The sequence below is a fragment of the Xenopus laevis genome, chromosome 7S (assembly GCF_017654675.1).
Source record: "Xenopus laevis strain J_2021 chromosome 7S, Xenopus_laevis_v10.1, whole genome shotgun sequence".
NCBI lineage: Eukaryota > Metazoa > Chordata > Amphibia > Anura > Pipidae > Xenopus > Xenopus laevis.
Genome location: NC_054384.1, coordinates 4,961,978 through 4,978,129, shown reverse-complemented (window position 1 = coordinate 4,978,129; position 16,152 = coordinate 4,961,978).

The window sequence follows — 16,152 nt, the reverse complement described above, 5'->3', positions numbered from 1 at the left end:
GCCCTTTCACAGCCCTTCTATTTAGTACCGAGCAATATAAACGTGCAAGGCCTGTCTGAGGCAACACAGGCATTTAAAGGGAAAACTGGCACTCACAGAAACATTAATTGAGTTCTGGTCACAAAGGCTACAGCCTTCCAATTGGCTTATTATATTCTGTAACACCAAACGCAATATATAAAGGTGTAGTGACTGTGAATCACTGACCCATCTAAAAACAAATGGTCTGTAAAGCTACACATGTATTATTATTGCTACTTTTTTTTATTATTCCTTCCTTTTCAGACCCTCTCCTATTCATGTTCCAGTCTTTTATTTTAATACATGCATGGTTGCTAAGGTAACTTGAACCCTAGCAACCATATCACAGAAATGGCAAACTGGAGAGCTGCTGAATAACCCAAAAAACCACAAATAATAAAAACCAATTGCAAAATGTCTCTCTCTCTACATCATACTAAAAGTTAACTCAAAGGTGAACAACCCCTTTAACAGACTGTACAGGAAGGGGCGCCGACACATTAACCCTCAAATAGACATTGGAGCTCATTTATCAACACTGGGCAAATTTGCACCTGGGCAGTTACCCACAGCAACCAATTCATTTTTGGAGCCAGTGGCAGGTGGAATAATGAGAGAAAATGGTTACTGGTTGCCGTAGGTAACTGCTTCGGTGCCTGGTTGCCCAGTGTTGGTAAATGAGCCCCAATGTCGACTCTCTTTATTAGGGATGAAGCGAATCCAGGATTCACCCAGCATTTCAGATTTGATCGAATCCTTGTGCCTGACCGTACCCAATCCCAATCCTAATTTGCATGTGTAGTGTCGGGACGGGAAATCACTTGACTTTTCGTCACAATCCCTTAGAACCATGAGGTCAATAAATGGTAACTTTCACTAATGTTCGTTTCTACCTAGCGAAACTTCATCAGTTCTCTTACACTTGGGTCACTTTGAATAGGGCGGGTACATATAGGTCATATAGACGTCTTCATTAGAGATGTTGGGGCAAATGCTTGAAGTGGCCACTTATTATAACACAAATATTAGACAAAAGAGATCCTCTAATACCCTAGATATGAGCCCACCCTAAAACAAATGTGTTATGCCCCTCAAATGGTTAAAAAAAAAGTTATAACAAATTTTAAAACTGTTACAAATTTAAAGACAGTCTCACTTTAAAATATGAAAAAACACCAGCGTTTTTTTTTTTTTTATATATAATTTTATGACTTTTCAGGAAACAGGATATGGTGTCACTGACCTAAGATTGAGGAGGATGTGGCTTCATTCACGGAGAAGGAATCTCTGACGAAAGTAGAAAATTTACACTTGTGAATTTGTGGAGTAACGGTCACCGGATTTGGTTCTGAAACTCTTTCAAAGCCTTTCATACTGCCCTTAGTTCTCTGGAATTGGAAGATGCCTTCCTTTCTTTCTGAGACCAAAGACCCAGTGCTGATTGATTTCCTAAATGGGCCCTTCAGAGACTCGTCTGTCGTAATCATTGGTGGATCTGGATAAAGAAAGCTTTTCCCCTTGTTTCAATTCTGAACTTGGCTCCACCACTTCAAAGCTCTCTTAATTTTGGCTGAAACTCTCATGTTCTTGTTCAACCCTGATATCTTCTGTTTGTTCAGAATCAGGAATTGAAAAGATCTCATCTGCACTTTGGCCCATGAGACCGCTTCTGTGGCCACAGTCATATACCCTAGTACAGTGATCCCCAACCAGTGGCTCGTGAGTAACGTTGCTCCCCAACCCCTTGGATGTTGCTCCCAGTAAGCCTGGAATTCAAAAATAATCACCTGCTTTAAGGCCAAAGACAAGTTTTGGTTGTATAAAAACCAGATGTACTGCCAAACAGAGTCTCCTGTAGCTGTCAGTCCATATAGGGGCTACCAAATGGCCAATCACAGGGCTTATTTTGCACCCCAGGAACACTATTCATTCTTCTGTTCTGAATGACGCTCACGGTTCAAAAAGGTTGGGGACCCCTGCCCTAGTATCTTCATAGCTTGATGATCTGAAATACAATTACTCCTTCAAACTATCTTTACCTCCTGAATCATGTTGTCTATGTTCTCTTCTGGAAGAAATATCTTCATCTGACAAGAATCTATTGTGAACCCCAAAAACCTTACAGAGTTAGACGGATGCAATTTTTATTTTTCTTTGTTGATAATCAGTCCATGGTCTTCCAAAAATACCAGAGTTCGCTGTATATGACACTCTACTTCTTCCAAACTTGAAACTTTTGAGAAGCCAGTTGTCTAAGTATGGAACTATGAAAATACCTTCTTTCCTTAGGGCTGCTGCTATCACCACTATGATCTTTGTGAATAACCTTGGAGCTGATGTAATCCTGAAAGTCAAGGCTCTGAATTGAAGATGTCTGTCTACTCTTAAATATTTCCTGCTTTGTAACCATCTACATTGTAGGGTCCATCTGTATGTTGTTGTCTGTTCCCATTGGTTTAGGCCTGGCGTCAGAAATCAAGTTTTTTCTTTCTGGAATCTTTGGACTTACTGTTCTGTCTGTCACAATCAGCCTGGGCAGTCCTGGACTGAAGTGAGATCTTCTAAAATAGATCATACCTAGACTGCTCAGTTCTAGATGACCTGCTCCTGGATCTGTGTAGAAAAAAAGAACTTTTAAGACCTCTGTACCTATCCTTGCGGGCTCTCAATCAGCTAATCTAGTCAAGACCCCAATAATTTGCCTGGTTCAAAGGCAATGAGCAAAGGCTGTTCTTTGAAGATAAGTCTGCTTTCCATGCCTTCGTCCATAAAGCTTTTCGACCTACAGAGGACAAACTCCTAAGTCTGGATGACAATTCAACAGATTCTAGTGCTGTGTCACCAAGTCAGTAGCCAACTTGACTTATTTAAGAGATTCCAGTAAATCAGCTCTAGATACTACTGTATCTATATCTTCTTAGTTATTAAGCCAACACTTCAGTGTCCTAGACACAGACACCGCCGCAATAGAGGGGTTAGCATGCCCTGCAGGATCTTCTAAATCTTGTGTCCACCCTTCTATCCATGGGCTCTTTCAGACCAGATGTGTCCTCAACTGGGATAGTAGTCCCTCTATATCCACCACCGTAGGGGGTTCATCCCAATTATCTACATATTGTCTGTCCAATACAAACATTTGCTTAAATCTCTGAAAAATCTGGCCTTTTAGCTGGATCCTTCCATTCCGCTTCCATCATTTTTTTAATGACTGGATTTACTGGAAAAGTATCCGCTCTTTGTTGAGGGAAGAACAAAAGAGTATCTTTGGGAATGTCTTGTTTTTTCCCCATAATCCTCTATAACCTTATTGACTGCTTTGACAAATTTCTGAGTTTTCTCCAAGTCCGCTTTGGGGACACAGGCACAGTGGGGTATCGCTAGTACCACTAGGAGGCAGGACACAACAATAAAGATAAAACTGGTTCCTCCTCCATTGGCTATACGCCCAGCAGGCGGAGCTTAGCTCAGTTTGAGTTGTGTCTTCAGGAGGCTAGGACTTAGGTTTACTTCTTTCAGTTTATCTGACACACAGGGGATGTCCTGGACTTTTACACTTTGTTAAGAATCTTTATTGGCATCCCCCACCACCATGGGAATCTGGCTCTGGGGTCTTTAAGTGCTGTGCATAGACCAACCAGCCACAATCACATCTCTATTTCCCCTGACAGGAGGAGAACAGACTGGCCAGCAGACAAGAGGAGAGCGTTTACCCCTGCAGGTAAGAGTTTCTCCTGGGGGCCCTTCCGCAACTTCCACCCACCAACACTTCCTGCCTCCTAAGTTTAGCAGCCGATTGATGTGGGTTCCCCCGCAGGCTCTGACACCAGAACACTGCGCAAGCCTGAGAAGGTAGGCGGCAGTCTTAGCCTGCAGAAAAATGAGCCTGGGGGTCCCCTGGCTGACCCGTCCAGATCAGCGGGAGGGAGAAGTCAAAGTGGATCAGTGCCGGTTTAATTATCTCCACCTTGTAAACTGGCACTCTTGCTCAAACTCAGTGCACTGGCCGCCTTTTTGAGCACATTCTCCTACCAGCCTACGCCTTGGTGGGACACCTGCGCCTCATTCTCCCCAGATTCTAGCGGTCAGCGCACACAACACAGCGCTTGGCATTACACAGGGACAAGGGTAATAGCGCAGTCTGCTAGGACTCAGCGACCCCTCCTTCCCTGCCTCACTTTCTGCAGGTAAGTGTTAGGATTTTAATCCAAAAGGGGCCTTTCTCTCTGCGCACAGATTTCCGGCGCAATGCTGCCCATCTACATCCAGCCTTCTCCTGGCAGAGCCATGTCTGAAGGACCCAGTGAGAGTCTTTTCTCCAGGGGAGCACCTTCAGCGGCAGTAAAATTCCTAGCCTATGCGAAATGCCGCAAACGTCTGCCTGCAGGACATAAAGATCCTCTATGTGCTAAGTGCAAACCACACGAACAGGGTATAGAACCTATAGCGTCGGGAGGAGTCACCCAAGCGAACCAGCCCGATCAGGGGGAAAGGAGAAAATCGTTATCATACTTACCGAGATTTTCTTTTCCTGGCCATCCTCCCAGTCAACATGGAACCAAAAACACTAATGGGTATTTCCCTCTAGCTCCGAAGCCACGACAGAAGGACCAATCTTGCACGGCTATAAGACCCTCCCCTTCCTGTGAACCGACAGTCTATTATAAAGCTGAAAAATACAACCACAGAATTAGGGGCATGTTGACTGAGAGGATGGCCAGGAAAAGAAAATCTCGGTAAGTATGATAACGATTTTCTCCTTTCCTGGCCATCCTCCGTCAACATGGAACCAAAAACACTAATGGGTTATACCCAAGCAATCAATCCCAGGGTGGGAATAATACTACTGCTTCATGCTGACACACTTATTTATTCTGAACAGAACGAATTGCTGACTGCCCAAACAGGGCTTGCGAAACTGAAAAAACATCTAACTTATAATGTTTAATAAACGTGTTTGGCGTAGCCCACGTTGCTGCTTTGCAAATGGTCTCCATGGACACTCCTGCCTCTGCTGCCCAAGATGCTGACACCGCTCTTGCTGAATGAGCCTTCACCCCCAGTGGCGGAGATTTGCCTTGTTCCTGATAGGCTTTCGAAATGGTCTTGACAACCCATGAACTTAAGGTAGCTTTGGCCGCTGGCTCTCCTTTCCTTTTCCCCGCAGGGATTACAAAGAGAATTCTCGATTTTCTGAATTCCTCTGTTCTCTTTATATATATCTGTAGACATCTTCTGACATCCAAAGCAGAGAGATCCTCCTGAGACATCTCCAACGAAAGTAAGGCTGGTAGAATAATTGGTTCATTAAGATGAAATGTAGATACCACCTTTGGTAGGAATTCCAACACAGGCCTCAACACTACCTTATTATCGTGAAAGATGGTATAAGGCAGGTCTACCGACAGAGCCCGAAGTTCCCCAATGCGTCTGGCTGATGTGATAGCCACCAAAAAGACAACCTTCAATGTTAGCAGCCATAAAGCCACCTGCTCCAACGGCTCGAAAGGTGCTACCATGAGTGCTCTCAAAACTAATGGTAGATCCCATGCAGGCCATACTGGTCTTTTTGCAGGTCTTACACGACTAATCGCCTGGAAGAACCTTTGAATTAGAGGGTCCTTAGCCCATCTATTAACAAGAATCGCTGATAAAGCCGAGACCTGACCTTTGAGAGTGCTGGCACTTAGGTCTCTCTGCAGTCCTTCTTGGAGGAATTCCAGAATATCTGGAACAGTTGGAGAAACTGGGTTAAATTTATGTAATCTTGCATAAGATGAAAAGCATTCCCACACTTTATGATACTTGGCAGGAGTACTTTGTTTCCTAGCTTTGATCAAAGTGTCTATGACTACTTCTGAGCACCCTTGCTGCCTCAAAATTCCCCTCTCAACCTCCAGGCCATTAAATTGAATCTGTGTTGATCTGGATGTTCCCATGTTCCTTGGACTAGAAGACTCGGAATTTGAGACAGGTCCAGAGGTTCCCGGATCGATAGCCTCCTCAATAATGGGAACCATGGCCTCCTGGGCCAATTCGGAAGAATGGCTATCACCTCTACCTTGGAATGCCAAATTTTCTGCAACACTCTCATTATCACTGGCACTGGGGGAAAGATATAAACAAAAAGATTGTCCCAACTCTGGCCAAACGCATCCGTCGCCAAGGCTTCTGGACAAGGTATTCGAGAAAAGAATGCCGGAAGCTTCCTGTTGTCCACTGTCGCCATCAGATCCAACTGAGGACAACCCCAGCGTGATGTTATCCAAGTGAACACCGATGGATTCAGGGCCCACTCCCCCCTCGGGAGACAATGTCGACTGAGGAAGTCTGCTCTTACATTCTGTGGGCCCGGCATATACCGAGCTGTTATGTCCAACAGGTTCTCCTGAGCCCAATCCATTATTGGTTTTGTCGCTCTGAAGAGAGAAGCACTCCGGGTACCCCCTTGACCTCTGATATAAGCAACAGTTGCTGCATTGTCTGACCTGATAAGCACTGCTGCACCCAATAAAACATCTTGGAATGCTAGAAGAGCTTGAAACACCGCCTTGAGCTCCAGCACATTGGATGGGATCACTGAGAGATCTTTGCTCCAGCTTCCTTGAGCCCACAAATCCTGCAGATGGGCTCCCCATCCTATGCCCGATGCATCTGTGAAGATCTCCACCCAAGGAGGTTCCTCCAAGGAAAACCCCAATCTCAGATTGCTGGGTTCCTGCCACCAAACTAGCTGCCTTCTGCACTCCTGCGTGATATGAATCTTTTGAGACCAATTCTGTCTCACGGGATCCCATTGCCTCAGGAAAGATAATTGAATTGGCCTCATCCTCCATTTGGCCCACATGACTAGGCCTATTGTGGATGTTAAGAGACCCACCAGACTCATGAATTCTCTTGCTCCCACCGAAGATTTCTCCTTAAACTGAGACACAGCTTGGATTATCCGCTGTATCCTCTCTTGAGGAAGAGAAAGGAGCCCCAAACGCGTGTCCAGCTGCACCCCCAGATACACCATTTTTTGGGATGGAATAGTCTGGATGGTTAATAAACGAGGAAAAAAGCCAAAGTCCTCCAGGACTTGTCTCACTATCGACACATTCTTCTTCAGAGTCTCTGGACTCCTGGCCACCAAAGGGAGATCGTCTAAATAGTGATATATTTCGATCTTCTGGAGTCTCAACTTTGCTATTACTACTACAAGGACCTTGGTGAATTTTCTCGGAGACGTTGCTAGACCGAAAGGTAAGCAACGAAACTGGAAATGAAGGCCTTGGAACGAAAAACGTAGGTACCTCTGGTGCTCTTGTGCTATTGGAATATGGAGATATGCGTCCTTGAGGTCTAAGGACGCCAACCAATCCCCTTCGTGAATGACCTTCCTCACCATAACTAATGTTTCCATCTTGAAGGTTTGCCGTTTCAGATATTTGTTCAACCTGCGCAAATCCAAAATCGGGCGTAAATCCCCCGACGCTTTTGTGATTAGAAAAAGAGGTGAATAAAACCCTTCTCCGTATTCCTGACTTGGAACTGGAGCTATAGCCTGCTTCTCTAGCAGCTGTTGAATATATTGCAGTACAGCTTTCTGTTTCCTTTTGTCTCTTGGCACGCTTGTGGCCACAAAATGATTCAAAATAGGCTTCTTTTGAAACTCCAAACGATATCCTCTTTGCACCGTGGCTAAAACCCAAAAATCTTAAACTTCTCTTGCCCAAACCTCGTAAAATGTGAGAAGCCTTCCCCCCACTGGAGGTAGGGCATGCTGAACATCATTGGGCCTTGGGTTGCTGTTTAGGCGATCTAGGGGCCTTGGCTCTGGAAGGCCTGAAAAAATTGCTCTGCCCTGATCTCCAGGCTGTAGATCTAAACTCTTTACCTGGTCTATAGAATCTTGGGTCATCCTTCTTCCTGGAAAACGCATCAGACTGTTTTCTCGTTGGCTCACGAAAACGCCTTGTTTGAGGCAAAAAAGTGCTTTTCCCTCCTGTAGACTTAGATATTATATCATCCAAGGCTTTACCGAATAGTCTTCTACCCTCATAAGGCATCTTACATAAAGCATTCTTCGATGCTGTATCAGCAAACCACTGCCTGACCCACAATGCTCTGCGGGTTGCTACTGTAAATGCTAAAGATCGAGAGGAAAGCCGGGTAATATCCAAAGCAGCATCTAAACAAAAATCTGAGGCTATTCTAAAATCTTCCAGAGCCACTAAGATCTTTTCTCTTGGCGACATATCTTTAACAGCCATTTCCAATCTTTCTGCCCAAAGGGACAAAGCTTTAGTCACAGAAACCAAAGCTACAGCTACTGTATCTTACTTGCGGCTCCAGCCGATATATATGCCTTCTTTAATTCTGAATCCACGCCTATCCATAGGGTGTTTCAGGGCCGATAAATCATCTATCGGTAACGCTGTCTTCCTTGACAGCCTTGTTACAGGCGCATCAACTGTAGGGGGCGTATTCCAAATCTCAACCATCTCATCAGAGAAAGGATATAAGTTTTAAATTTTACTCTCAACTGGTATCCTCTTAGATAACTTATTCCATTCTAACAAAATCAGATCCTTGATCTCTTTGTGTAGAGGAAAGACTGGCTTCTTCTTTTTAGAAAAAAGCAGAGAGGCTGGTGAGTGCTCCACCTCCTCAATATTCAACGTAAGCTTAACTGCTTTAATCAATGGGCCCAAATGCTTTTGGTCAAATGCAGAAGATAACTCTTCTTCCTCTTCTGACGACATATCAGACTCGGAGGAACTATCATGAACCCAAATAGAATCTCTGGTTCTGTGTACTGGTCTTGACATAGTATGTATAGAGTCTTTGACCGCCTGAGACACTGTATCTTTAATCCATGTCAATAGGGTTTGCTGATCAGGCATAGCTGCAGATGTAGAAGGAATGGCAGTATTGTCAGATAATAATTCTCCAGAAGTGGAGCCTGAAATTTCTCTAGCCATCTCAGAAAAGCATTCTCTGCACACACTCTTATCCCTCATAGCAGGATTGTGACAAGCTTTACAGCGCCTCTCAGCTTCTAGCCTATCCCTCTTCTTCTCAGGCTCTTCTGAAGGGGCAGACATACTGAAAGAAAGCATGCAAGGTATAATAGTACCAGCAATAATGGGAGTTCCTTTCTTAGTTAGAGAAAAAAACAAGCACTCACTCTCTCGCCTTGGGAGCGGCTCTCTTACTGGCAGCCGGATCCATCTTCGCAGCAATGGAACAGCACCGGCATGGAACAGCGCTGAACACTCCTTAAATCTCTTCTGCGCCGTCTGATGACGTCACGCGACGCGCCCTTCTCAGAAGCGCCGCGTAGAAGCTGCTGAAGCAGCAAACACCCCGCCGCAGGGGTCCCCGCCCAAGCAACGCCGTTGCTACACAGGGACTGGGGCAACGGGCGGAGGGAACTCCTAAGGACTGCGCCCGGTAATCGTGATCCAAGGGGACCAAGTGAGTGCTTAAAAAAAAAATAACATGTCCGAAGCTCAGACAGAAGGAAAAAGACTGTCGGTTCACAGGAAGGGGAGGGTCTTAAAGCCGTGCAAGATTGGTCCTTCTGTCCTGGCTTCGGAGCTAGAGGGAAATACCCATTAGTGTTTTTGGTTCCATGTTGACGGAGGATGGCCAGGAAAGTTATAATTAAGAAAGCTCACATGAAGAAAGCTGCAAAGATGACTGGCAGTAAAGATAAAAAGAAACTGGCATCTAAGAAGAAAAAGATGTTCAAACAAAAAAAGAAAAATCACTTTTCCATGTGATATTCAGTTTTCCTGTGACTTACTCAGCCTGTCTGCTGCTCCATAGAACCTTGTGCTGGTCTCAATAACTTAGAGGTTATTATGTGCCCGCTCATCCTCAGAGTCTGAAGGGTTCCGTGGGGGATGCACATACGTTGGAACCTCTGAGCAGCCATAATAAACATTCTTGTGCCGGCCCGCTGTGCTTCCCTGGATATTGACTTACATTCACTTGTATGATGATGCTCTCTGTAGTGCTTTGGGTCTCATTGTTTCCAACAAAAGCAGCGGGCCCTGTAAAATATCGATGCTGTTTTATAAAATGGAAATAGAAATTGCATTTTATGGAGTTTGCCTTCAGGTCTTATGTCAGTTCTAGTAGAGAGTGAATGGAATGAATTGCAGGGCTGAATGGGTTCCCGGTTTATGGGCATATTAGTGATGTGCAAGTTGGCTCGAAATCTGTGGTCTGGGTTGAAATTTGGGTGACCGTTGTGGGTTAGGGTTGTGTGTGGGTCAGACTGGGAAAGTAAACTCCTCCACTGCTCATGAAGATTCCCTGTCTTGGACACGGGTCCTACAATGGTTGAGTTTTTCCTGACCCGGATATCACTAGTGCAAATGTGGCTGTTTTGGTGCAGTGGGGGTCGAGCTCTAATGATGTGCGGACGATTCTCTGTAATGGATAATAAATTGGTGTAAAAGTGGAGTGAGTGACAGCCCAGAAAAGATCCAGGGTGCAGATAAGGTGCCTACACCCAGGATTGGACACAGTGGCATCGTCTAGTAGGTGTGGAAAGTTTCACAAGATCTGGTTTAGTAAAGCTTCCAATTAGATTTGTCTACACTGCAGTGCTATGAAAAAAACAGCTGTAATGTATTGTTACATGAATTTGCACTAAGCAACAAGGAAAAGGAATCGGTCTCTCCCAGGATTAGAGTTCAGTGGTTTTACCAAAAAATGTTTGGAGCAGAAGACCATAGCACTTTAGGGCAGAGACATATGGTCAGATTCGGGGAAATTAGTCGCCCGGCGACAAATCTCTTCATCGGGGCGACTAGTCTTCCTGAACTGCATTCCCCTTCCTTCCCGCTGGCTAGAATGAAAATCATCGGGATGGCACTCGGAGCGCTTCGTTTTCCGAAGTTGCCTCACAAGGAAACTTCGGGCGACTTCGGAAAACGAAGCACTCAGAGTGCCATCCCGCCGGCGATTTTCATTCTAGCCGGCGGGAAGGCAGTTCGGGGAGATTAGTTGCCCCGAAGAAGAGATTTGTTGCCGGGCGCCTAATTTCCCTGAATCTGACCATGGGGTATATTTATCAAAGAGTCAAGTTAATAGTGAAGTTCCGCCACTAGAGTGAAATTCCGCCACTCTCCATTCATTTCTATGGGATTTTTAAAGGCGTATTTATCAAAGGGTGAACTTTCACTTTCACCCATTGATAAATACGCCTTTCAAAATACCATAGAAATGAATTGTGAGCTGCGGAATTTCACTCTAGTGTCGGAACTTCACTCTTTGATAAATTTGTGTCTCTGCCCTCACACAGCAGGTCTACTTAAGCCCCATGATAATCCAATAGTAGCGCTGGGGACCAACGGATTGCTTCCAGTAAAACAAGTAGATCTTAGATTTAAGTTCCCTGCTTATGTGAGATGTAAATGGCTTCCATTTTACATAATTTAATTTCTGCCTGTGTCCGTACTAATGTATGCTTCCTATAAAGACTGTTAGGCAGTGCAGGGTATTCCCAGCAGAGGGTGTCCTTGAAATATATAAGCCATGAATCATAAACCCTGCACTTAACCATGATCCCCAAAGGCTGGTTACTCATCCTGAGTAAGGCAAGTGTTCCCCTAGGTCAGCGCGGTTACTGTACTCATGGGAATTTTAAATGGGTTCTAGAATTCCTTAAATTCAAGTTGCTTCTGGTTCAAGAGTTACTAAACATGTAAAAGTTGCAAAAATATCTGTGACATGTGCTCATGTATAGAACTAAAGGAGATTGTATACAGGTACAAACAATAGAATTCTAACTGTATCTGATGATTTGGCACTAACAGTGGCCAATGTTCGGGTCCCTTCAAAGGCGCCTGATTAAAGTTTTCCGCCTGGGCCGACCGATATCGGCAAAAGGCTTGGATATCGGTCAACCCCTCAATCGGCACAGGCAGAAAACTTTAATCGGACGCCTTTGAAGACCCCGAACATTGCCCACTGTTAGTGGTGAATCATCCGATACAGTTACAATTCTATTGTCTCCACGCACCGTGTACGATATTGTTGCGTGTATGGCCACCTTTACCTGAGCCACTCAATAGGCTGTACATTCAAGAATGTTAGCGGGTATATCTTGCTCTACTTACTAATGCTGAACCCTCAATATGCCCAAGGCTAGAAGCTTCCAACATAACTTATTTTAATGTCAATTTTAATAGTGTCAAGTCACATGCCCAAGGCTACTCACAGTAGAACAAACCGGCACTGGGTGTTAACCAGTATGTGGTAAAGTTAAAAAGTGTGCCAGTAGTTCTTAGATGCAGAGAAGGACAATACACTTCACTGTGGAACTCAAATGTGCTTCAGCAGAATTCTGGGACTTACTCAATGGGACTAACAAAGAATACACTTCTCTCTAAAGCAATTGGGTTGTTTAGGCTGATGGATATCAATGGGGATTTGTCGGACCCTTATCAAAGCATGGTAAATTGATTGATGAGAACAGGGAAAAAGTAGAAATTCTAAACTGTTATTTTTCGTGTGCACAACTGATGAGCCAGTTAATGAAGGTTTCCTTTATACAACTACTGATGCATGGGTCACTTAAAAGAAAATGAAACAGAGACTTGAACATTTAATGGTAATAAAAGGTCCTGGACTGGATGTTGTTCATCCCAGGGTACTAAATAAGCTTAGCTTTGTGATTGCCAAACCTCTTTACTTAATTTTTCAGGATTCTTTGAGGTCTGGCAAGGTACCGAAAGACTGGTGAATTGCAAATGTGGTGCCGCTATTCAAAAAGGGATCCCATTCTCAGCCTCAAGAGTATAGGCTGGTTAGTCTGACATCAGTGGTAGGAAAGCATTTAAAGGGGACCTGCCACCCTAAAAAATAATTCCAAATTATTTTTTAACATGTTAGTTGAGCAAAATAAAACTTACTTACACTACCTTTATTATTTACATTTTGTTTCCTTGGAATTACAAAATCAGCACGCAGGCAGGAGCCCTTTGGTGGACACGGTTATTAAGACAAGTTGTGCATCACCCCAAAATCTTGTGTATGTGCCCAAATGGGGGATCTAATGCTCATACACATTGCCCTACACAATTATAGACTGTGAGCAGTGACATGTTGGAAGTGCTGAGTAGAAAGTGAGGTATGGATGTTTTAATGAGGAAAAACAATATGGGTTCCATGTTTCATTTGCAAACAAATTTTGTTATACCGCTTTTTATGTGTAGGTGACTGGTCCACTCTAAAAGGGGTAATAACATTAACTCAAGGACTGAAAACATAATTTTGCCTCTTTATAGAAGATGTGATGGCAAGTTCTATTAATGCCTTTAAGAAGGACTTGGATGATTTCTTAGTATAGATATTGGTATATATAGTTTATATATCTGAGTGTATAGATAGGTCTGTATAAGAATGTGTATATAGTGCCCTGGGGTTCATATGGAGGGGTTTCTCTATAGTCTTTTTTTTCAATCCAACATAAAGGGGTTGTTCACCTTTGAGTTAACTGTTAGTAGGATGTAGAGAGGGATATTCTGAGATAATTTGCAATTGGTTTTCATTTTTTATTATTTTTGGGTTTTGAATTATTTAGCTTTCTATTCAGCAGCTCTCCAGTTTGCAAAACTCTATCATCAATGCATTGACTTCTATAAGAGACAGGAATATGAATAGGGCAGGGTCGGAATAGAAAGATGAGGAATAAAAAGTAGCAATAACAATACATGTGTAGCCTTACAGAGCATTCGTTTTTTAGATGGGGTCAGTGACTTCTTTTTGAAAGCTGGAAAGAGTCCGAAGAAGAAGGCAAATATTCAGAAACTGAAATAAATCCGTAATGAAGACCAACTGGAACATTTCTTAAAATTGGCCATTCTACATCATACTTAAAGGGATACTGTCATGGGAAAAAATATTTTTTTCAAAATGAAACAGTTAATAGTGCTGCTCCAGCAGAATTCTGCACTGAAATCCATTTCTCAAAAGAGCAAACAGATTTTTTTATATTCAATTTTGAAATCTGACATGAGGCTAGACATATTGTCAATTTCCCAGCTGCCCCCAGTCATGTGACTTGTGCTCTGATAAACTTCAATCACTCTTTACTGCTGTACTGCAAGTTAGACTGATATCACCCCCTCCATTTCCCCCCCCCCAGCAGCAACAACAACAGAACAATGGGAAGGTAACCAGATAGCAGCTCCCTAACACAAGATAACAGCTGCCTGGTAGATCTAAGAACAACCCTCAATAGTAAAAACCCATGTCCCACTGAGACACATTCAGTTACATTGAGAAGGAAAAACAGCAGCCTGCCAGAAAGCATTTCTCTCCTAAAGTGCAGGCACAAGTCACATGACCAGGGGCATCTGGGAAACTGACAATATGTCTAGCCCCATGTCAGATTTCAAAATTGAATATAAAAAAATCTCTTTGCTCTTTTGAGAAATGGATTTCAGTGCAGAATTCTGCTGGAGTAGCACTATTAACTGATTCATTTTGAGAAAAACATGTTTTCCGATGACAGGATCCCTTTGAAGTTAACTTAAAGGGGACTATGTACTGTGTATAACTATGAATAAGGATAAGGCCTTGAACCTGAGGTGCCTGAGGCTTACGCTTTTTCCTCCCCCCATGTTAACCTGATCCTGACTGTGCTATGGATGGATATGTATGACAGCTGATGGATTTACAAAATTTACTAGAATAACTAACGCTTGCTGTTTTTCAAACGATGAGAATTCCTCACTCGTGTGCCTTGGGGGAGAGATGGTCTCGCTCTGCATTCCACCAATACCTCCTTTCCTACAGATTCCCACGCAGCTCCCTATTCACTTGCACCAATCACAAACAGCAGTGGGAGAGCTCGAAGACATGGGGGGAGGGGGGATGCCAGGGGCCTATCAATGAGTCTTTACCCACTTTGGCCATCCATGTAATATTGGGCTGATTATATAGTGAATAAAGTACCCCCTCTTGTAAAATATAAGGATATTATAAGCTACCGAGGAGTTTCATGACCATATAAAAGTACGAGGCCGAAGGCCGAGTGTTTTTATACAGGTCATGGAACTCCGAGGTAACTTCTAATATCCTCATATTTTACAACTGGGGGTACTTTATTTATTATAATACACAAATTTTGGTGAGTCATGTGACAGAAATTACATCAGAACTCACCGTTTATAACTGATGACATCAGAACTCACCGTTTATAAGGATATAATTTACAAGATATTCATGGCTTTTGTGTATTATATTTATATAATATCAACTGAACACACCCCAGGTTATAAATAGTGTGTGTGTATGTGTATAATATATAGAGAGCACATTTGGAAGGTAACCCTGCCTCACAAATGCCTTTCACAGCCAGGAGAAGTGATGCCACAGTCATGTCCAGCTGTCTCGTCCCTGCCATTCAGTGTCCAGCTGTCTCGTCCTTGCCATTCAGTGTCCAGCTGTCTCGTCCTTGCCATTCAGCGTCCAGCTGTCTCGTCCCTGCCATTCAGCGTCCAGCTGTCTCGTCCCTGCCATTCAGCGTCCAGCTGTCTCGCAGAAGCAGGTCATGCTGGGAAGCCAAGTGTAGCAGGGATAGAGGGTGCAGGGAGTCCTGGCAAGGCTGGGAGCTACAGGAGCCAGTGTAAAACCAGTGAATGTACCAAGGAGCTGGAGGGCACACTTTGCATTGCACCTCTGGGGTTGCTCAGACTGCAGCTTTGATTTGTAGATTGTATGCAAAAACCAGCTGGAGGGTAGCAGCTCGCTCTTCCCAGCATTAAAGGCAACTTAAGGCATGAACAATGTATTAAGGCACAGGGCTGCCGTGTAGCTTCTCCCAACCTGCCGCCCCATAAGAGGAGAAGAACAAGTGGAAACAGATCAAGTGGAAGAGACACAGGCTGCTGATTGTAGGGAGAATCACCAAAGGTCCATATTCTAATAAAGCCTTACTTGAGGCTTTAGTTGCCCTTTAAATGAACCATATGTTTTTTTTTAATGATCTTGTGATCTTGTCTCAAGCTGTGTCCATTGTACACAATTCTGTACAGTTTGTTCGGATCTGAGTGTAGGAGCTGCCATGCTTCTTCCCCTGTAAAAGTAAAACAAGGAATCAGCGCTAGAGGCCAAGGAAAGGGGGAC